Genomic DNA, 6,090 nt, shown 5'->3' with positions numbered 1-6,090 from the left:
AATAAGCGCCCAGGCACCTTAAATCAATTTTTTAGCTTATCTGCCCGAAGGGCAAGTGAGCTTATGCTGTGGTGCAGCGTCCATCGTCCATCCGTTGTTCGGACGTCTGGCGTCAACTTTTCTTCTCCAAAACTTGGAGACTTAGAGTCCTGAAATTGACTTATAGCATGCGGGGATGAAGGGTTACCAAGTTTAAATGAATGACCTTGACCTTCAATCAAGGTTACAGGGGTCAAATAGGTTGAAATATCTTGATACGACATCTGCTTCATAACCAAGAGGCCTAGAGACCTGATATTTGGCATGTATCATGCTGGGATGAAGGGCTACCAAGCTTGTTCAAATGAATGACCTTGAGATTGATTCAAGATTTCAGGGGTCAAATAGGCTTAAATCTTTAAAAAACTTCTTCTTAATAACCAAAAGGCTTAGGGACCTGATATAGGGCCTATGGCATGTTTGGATGAAGGGCTTCCAAGTTTGTTTAAATGAAGGACTTTGACCTTCATTCAAGGTCACAGGGGTCAATTAGGTTAAAATCTTTAAACAACTTCTTTTTAATAACCAATAGGCCTAGGGACCTTATATTGGACCTGTGGCATGCTGGGATCAAGTGCTGCCAAGTTTGTTCAAATGAATGACCTTGACCTTAATTCAAGGTCACAGGGGTCAAAAAGGCTAAAATCTTTAAACGACTTCTTCTTACTGATTAAGAGGCCTAGAGACCTGATTTTTGGCATGTGACATGGTGGTATGGAAGGCCACCAAATTTGTTCAAATGAATGACCATGACCTTCATTGAAGGTCACTGTGGTTAAATAGGCTAAAATCTGTTAACAACTTCTTAATAACCAAAAGGCCTAGGGACCTGATATAAGGCCTGTTACATGCTGGGATGAAGGGCTATCAAGTTTGTTCAAATTAATGACCTTGACCTTCATTTAAGGTCACAGGGGGCAAATATGCTAAAAACTTTAACAGACTTCTTCTTAATATAACGAAGAGGACTAGACACCTGAAATTGGACCCGTGACATGCTTAGATGAAGGGCCGCCAAGTTTGTTCAAACGAATGACCTTGACCTTCATTCAAGGTCACAGGGGTCAAATAGGCTTAAATTTTTAAACGACTTCTTCTTAGTAACCAAGAGGCCTCGGGACCTTATATTAGGCCTGTGGCACGCAGGAATAAACGACTACCAAGTTTTTTCTAATGAATGACCTTGACCTTCATTTAAGGTCACAGGGGTCAAATTGGTTAGAATCTTTAAATGACTTCTCCTTAATAACCAAGAAGCCTAGAGACCTATTATTGGGCCTGTGACAAGTTGGGATGAAGCGCTACGAAGTTTGTTCAAATGGATGAACTTGACTGTTATTCAAGGTCACAGGGGTCAAATAGGCTAAAACTTTTAAACGGGGGTTTAATAGGCTAAAACTTTTAAACGACTTTTTAATAACCAAGAGGCCTAGGGATCTGATATTTGGCATATGACATGCTGGGAGAAAGGGCTACCAAGTTTGTTCAAATTAATGACATTGACTTTCATTCAAGGTCACGGGGGTCAAATAGGCTAAAATATTAAAACGACTTCTTTTCAATAACTAAGAGGCCTAGAGAACCTGATATTAGGCCTGTTACATTCTGGGAAGATGTGCTATCAAATTTGTTCAAATTAATGACCCTGACCTTCATTCAAGGTCAAAGGGGTCAAATAGGCTAAAATCTTGAAATGACGTCTTCTTAATAACCAAGAGGCATAGGAATCTGATATTGGGCCTGTGACATGCTGGGACGAAGGGCTACAAAGTTAGTTCAAATTAACGACCTTGACCTTCATTCAAGGTCACAGGGGTCATATAGGCTAAAATCTTTCTACGAATTCTTCTTAATAACCAAGAGGCAAATTGGCCTCTAACGTGCTTGGACATGATATAAATTCTTCTTCACTCTCCTATTTGTTAAGTATGAACCATGCATGGTTACCAGATAGCAGGTGAGTGATTCGGGCCCATTGGACCCTTGTTAATATTTTCAGTCTGCATTTAATTCGAAGTATTGATGCATAAAAAGTGTGTGTGTGGGGGGGGGGGGGGCGTTTATAGGGAAAGGGCGCTTATTGGGTCGACTACGGTATCTATATTTACTATATTATATGAGATGTGGTTCGTAATGCATTTTCAAATAAATATATTATTCATGGAATATGATAATCCTATTGTTTTATATTTTGAGAAAAAATTGATTCAAAAATAAAAACAAGGCAATAAATGAACTGAAAATTTTGCTGATTTGTCTGATGTCAAGGAGGACTTTTTGAAGAAGAAAGTCAGTTGGAAAGAATTCGATAAAGACAATATCCCAGATTTAGTCGCCTTTTTGATGACATGGGACTATAGACCGCTAATTGGTAAGTTATTATCCCCCGCCCAACGAAGTTGGCGGAGGATATACAAATGGGTTCCGTCAGCCCGTCCGTCTGTCCGTCCGTACGAATGGTTTCCGGAGCATAGCTCTAAAACCAGTAGAGATGTTTCCACGAAACTTCATACACACATTGGTCTTATGGTCTAGTAGTTCCTTTTGCTATTTTAAGGTTTTCACTTTTTGTACTTTTTTCTGTAACCATGGAAACATTGCTGAAAATGGCAGATTTTTGTGTAAGAATCATTTCCGGAGCACAACTCTAAAACCAGCAGAGATATTTCCATGAAACTTCATAGACACGTTGTTCTTATGGTCTAGTAGTGCCTTTTGCTATTTTTAGGTTTTTCATTTTTTGCACTTTTTCTGTAACCATGGAAACATTGCTGAAAATATCATATTTTTGTACCAGGTTCGTTTCCGGAGCATTACTGGAAAACCGGTTGAGATATATGCACGGAACTCCATAGGCACATTAATCTTAATGTCTAGTAGTGCCTTTTGCTATTTTAAGATTTTCACTTTTTGTACTTTTTTCTGTAACCATGGAAACATTGCTGAAAATGGCAGATTTTTGTGTAAGAATCGTTTCCGGAGCACAACTCTAAAACTAGCAGAGATATTTCCATGGAACTTCATAGACACATTGTTCTTATGGTCTAGTTGTGCCTTTTGCTATTTTTAGGTTTTCACTTTTTGTGCTTTTTTCTGTAACCATAAAAACATTGCTGAAAATATCATATTTTTGTAGCAGGTTCATTTCCGGAGCATAACTCTAAAACCAGCAGAGATATTTCCTCGAAACTTCATAGACACATTCTTTTTATGGTCTAGTAGTACCTTTTGCTATTTTTAGGTTTTCATTTTTTCTACTTTTTTCCGTTACCATGGAAACATTGCTGAAAATATCATGGTAAATGGTATATGTTACCTTGCAAAACTCCACCCATCTTTGTGTATATAGTTTAATATAAATGTCAAGGCTGTATATCTGATTCAACAATTGCAGCCTTGCTCTACTTGAATTATACTCCATCTTTCTTTAGCTCAACTTCCTTTTTCCTGTTTTTTTTTCATACACATAAGTCTCCACAATCAAACTTACTTCAGCTTTGATATTTCCATTGGCGGGGGATCTGAATGACTATGTTCTTGTTTACATTTAAATTGAAGTTGATATTTTGTTCCATGTCTCAATGCCATGGACCAGACCCAGTCATCCCAATGGGGATATGTTTGACATCGTTGTACTGCTGCAACATCACAATCAGGGTGTGGCCTCGTACACACAGTTCACTGATCCATGACTGATGTAATGTGATAGGCTACTCTTGCATGACATCACTAGTATTGAGTTTCTGGAAATAATTAATATATTTTTTTTAATTTCTGCAATAAAATAATGACTGTGATGTGTCTGTCCGTCCATCTATGTGGACAATGATTGTAGCTCTAATTTGACGAAGCTTTCCTTACCTAGAACGAATTTACGTACCCGGCCTACTATACCTAGACGACACCATTTTCTATCAAAAAGTCTTTTGAGCTACAATATTGCAGCTATTCCTTACCATGTCGAAATGGTATTGGCGTTATATTATATACCCACAACAAGTTCATAATATTCAACCGAGGGTGGTGGTAATCAACAATTGTTGTATGTACCACCAACAAGGGATAAATATTATGAACTACATTTGTTGTAGAGCAGACCATGAAATATTTGTTTTATTACAAATTCATCACCAATTTTTCTGTTAAATAGTTAATGGATACGAAAATCTCTATACAAAATCATCAACAAAGTACTGTACATCATCATGAACTGTACGCAAAACCTTCAAATCTCAATTTTGCATTTTGTATTGTCTTTTAATTCAATACATTCGTCGGTTTGTCCCCTACTGGATAAAACTGACTCTCGAGTGTAGAGAGCAACGTCCTATGACGTGCTTTATTCGCGATCTGTAAAATTAGCACGGAATTGACGTGCGATTCCATGAAAGTTGTGTACTTAAAGCCGTGAAATATACATGTAACATCTCGAACTATGCAATACAATCTTTGAACCATGCATTTCGCGTGCAATATGACTTCGAACTGTGCGGGGTATTATTGAACGGTTGGGATAATAGTTGAAATATTATATTTCTTCATATAAAGATAGATGTAAGCATATTATGTAATAAATTATATTTGTTTATATTTAGATTGATGTTAGCAAATCATGTAAAATTATTGAGTTTTGCATACGTATCAGCACGAAAGATAATGATTATATCAGAAACTACTGTATTAATTACGGTTGGTTAATAAACGTTTTATTTTGTATTTCCGACAACAAACATTGATTAAATGTGATCTGGTATTTCCCCTAATCACTTTTGTATTAGGTTCCTATGAATATTTAAATGTGAGTGACGATGTTGTTCACGGTTGATGATATGACAACAATGACATGTGAAGGTATATATTAAAATGAAATATCCACATGTCGGACTGTAAGCGGATCTTCGAGTCACGTTATATCACCATCCTCCGGGGTAAAGTGATAATCAGAAAACACGTATTGTCCGAAAACAGGAACCGCCAAAACAATAGCGTCATTGTCTAAATCTACCTGTCGCATCAGCCGATCTATGAGCCAATACAAAAATCAATGATTTATGATTTAGTAAAATCGAAATGTAAATAAATGTATAAGCCGAGCTATGTGTCAATACAAAAAAAATCAATGATTTATATTTTAATAAAAACGAAATGAAAATAAATACATCAGTAGAGCTATGTGTCGATAACAAAACCAATGATTTATATTTTAGTAAAATCGAAATGAAGATATTAAATACTAAATTATATTCCATCCTCGAATCCACAGGGGTTATTTTCACTGTCGTTATATCCACCCATGGACTAATAAAAAAAACTGACCAATCATAGCTCTGCAAAAAATTCATTCGATATTCACCAAAAGAATCGAATAATGGTTCACTGTGGTTGACTGTGTTGCTTTGAAGTTGGGCGTCGCACTCCCTATAATCTTCAAAGGAAATCTCTGAAGGCCTGTAATTGATCATTTTTTTAGCTAGCTCACCTGGTCCGAAGCTGAATAGAGTTTGCATAAAGTTTGGCTCTGACCCCCAGGGGAAAGAAGGGACGGGGCCCAATACGGGAAATAGATGTAACTCCTTTAAATCGCTACTAGTACGGAAAATAGATGTAACACCTTTAAATCGCTACTAGTAAAAGAATTCTGCATGAATTGTAACCAAATTTGGCCAGAAACATCCTCAGGGGAAGAGGAAAAGAGTTTGTGTATAAATTTTGGCTGTAATGCCCCGGGACAGGAGGGGCGGAGCTCAATAGGGGAATCAAAGTTAAATTCTTTAAATCGCTACTAGTCATAGAGTTCTGCATGGATTGTAACCAAGTTTGGCCAGAAGCATCCTCTGGGAAGGAAAATAGAATTTATATAAATTTTGGCTCTGACCCCTGGAGAAGGAGGAGTGAGGCCCAATATGGGAAATTATAGGTAAATATTTAAGTTCCTTCAGAAAAAAAACCCAATGAACCTGTATGGCATTATAAACCAGGTCAGCGATACAGGCCCTCTGGGCCTCTTGTTTCATAGCTGCAATATTATAGCTCAAATGACTTTAAGACAGA

This window comes from Argopecten irradians, chromosome 14 (assembly GCF_041381155.1).
Source record: "Argopecten irradians isolate NY chromosome 14, Ai_NY, whole genome shotgun sequence".
Taxonomy (NCBI): Eukaryota; Metazoa; Mollusca; class Bivalvia; order Pectinida; family Pectinidae; genus Argopecten; species Argopecten irradians.
Note: the sequence above shows the minus strand (reverse complement) of the source record.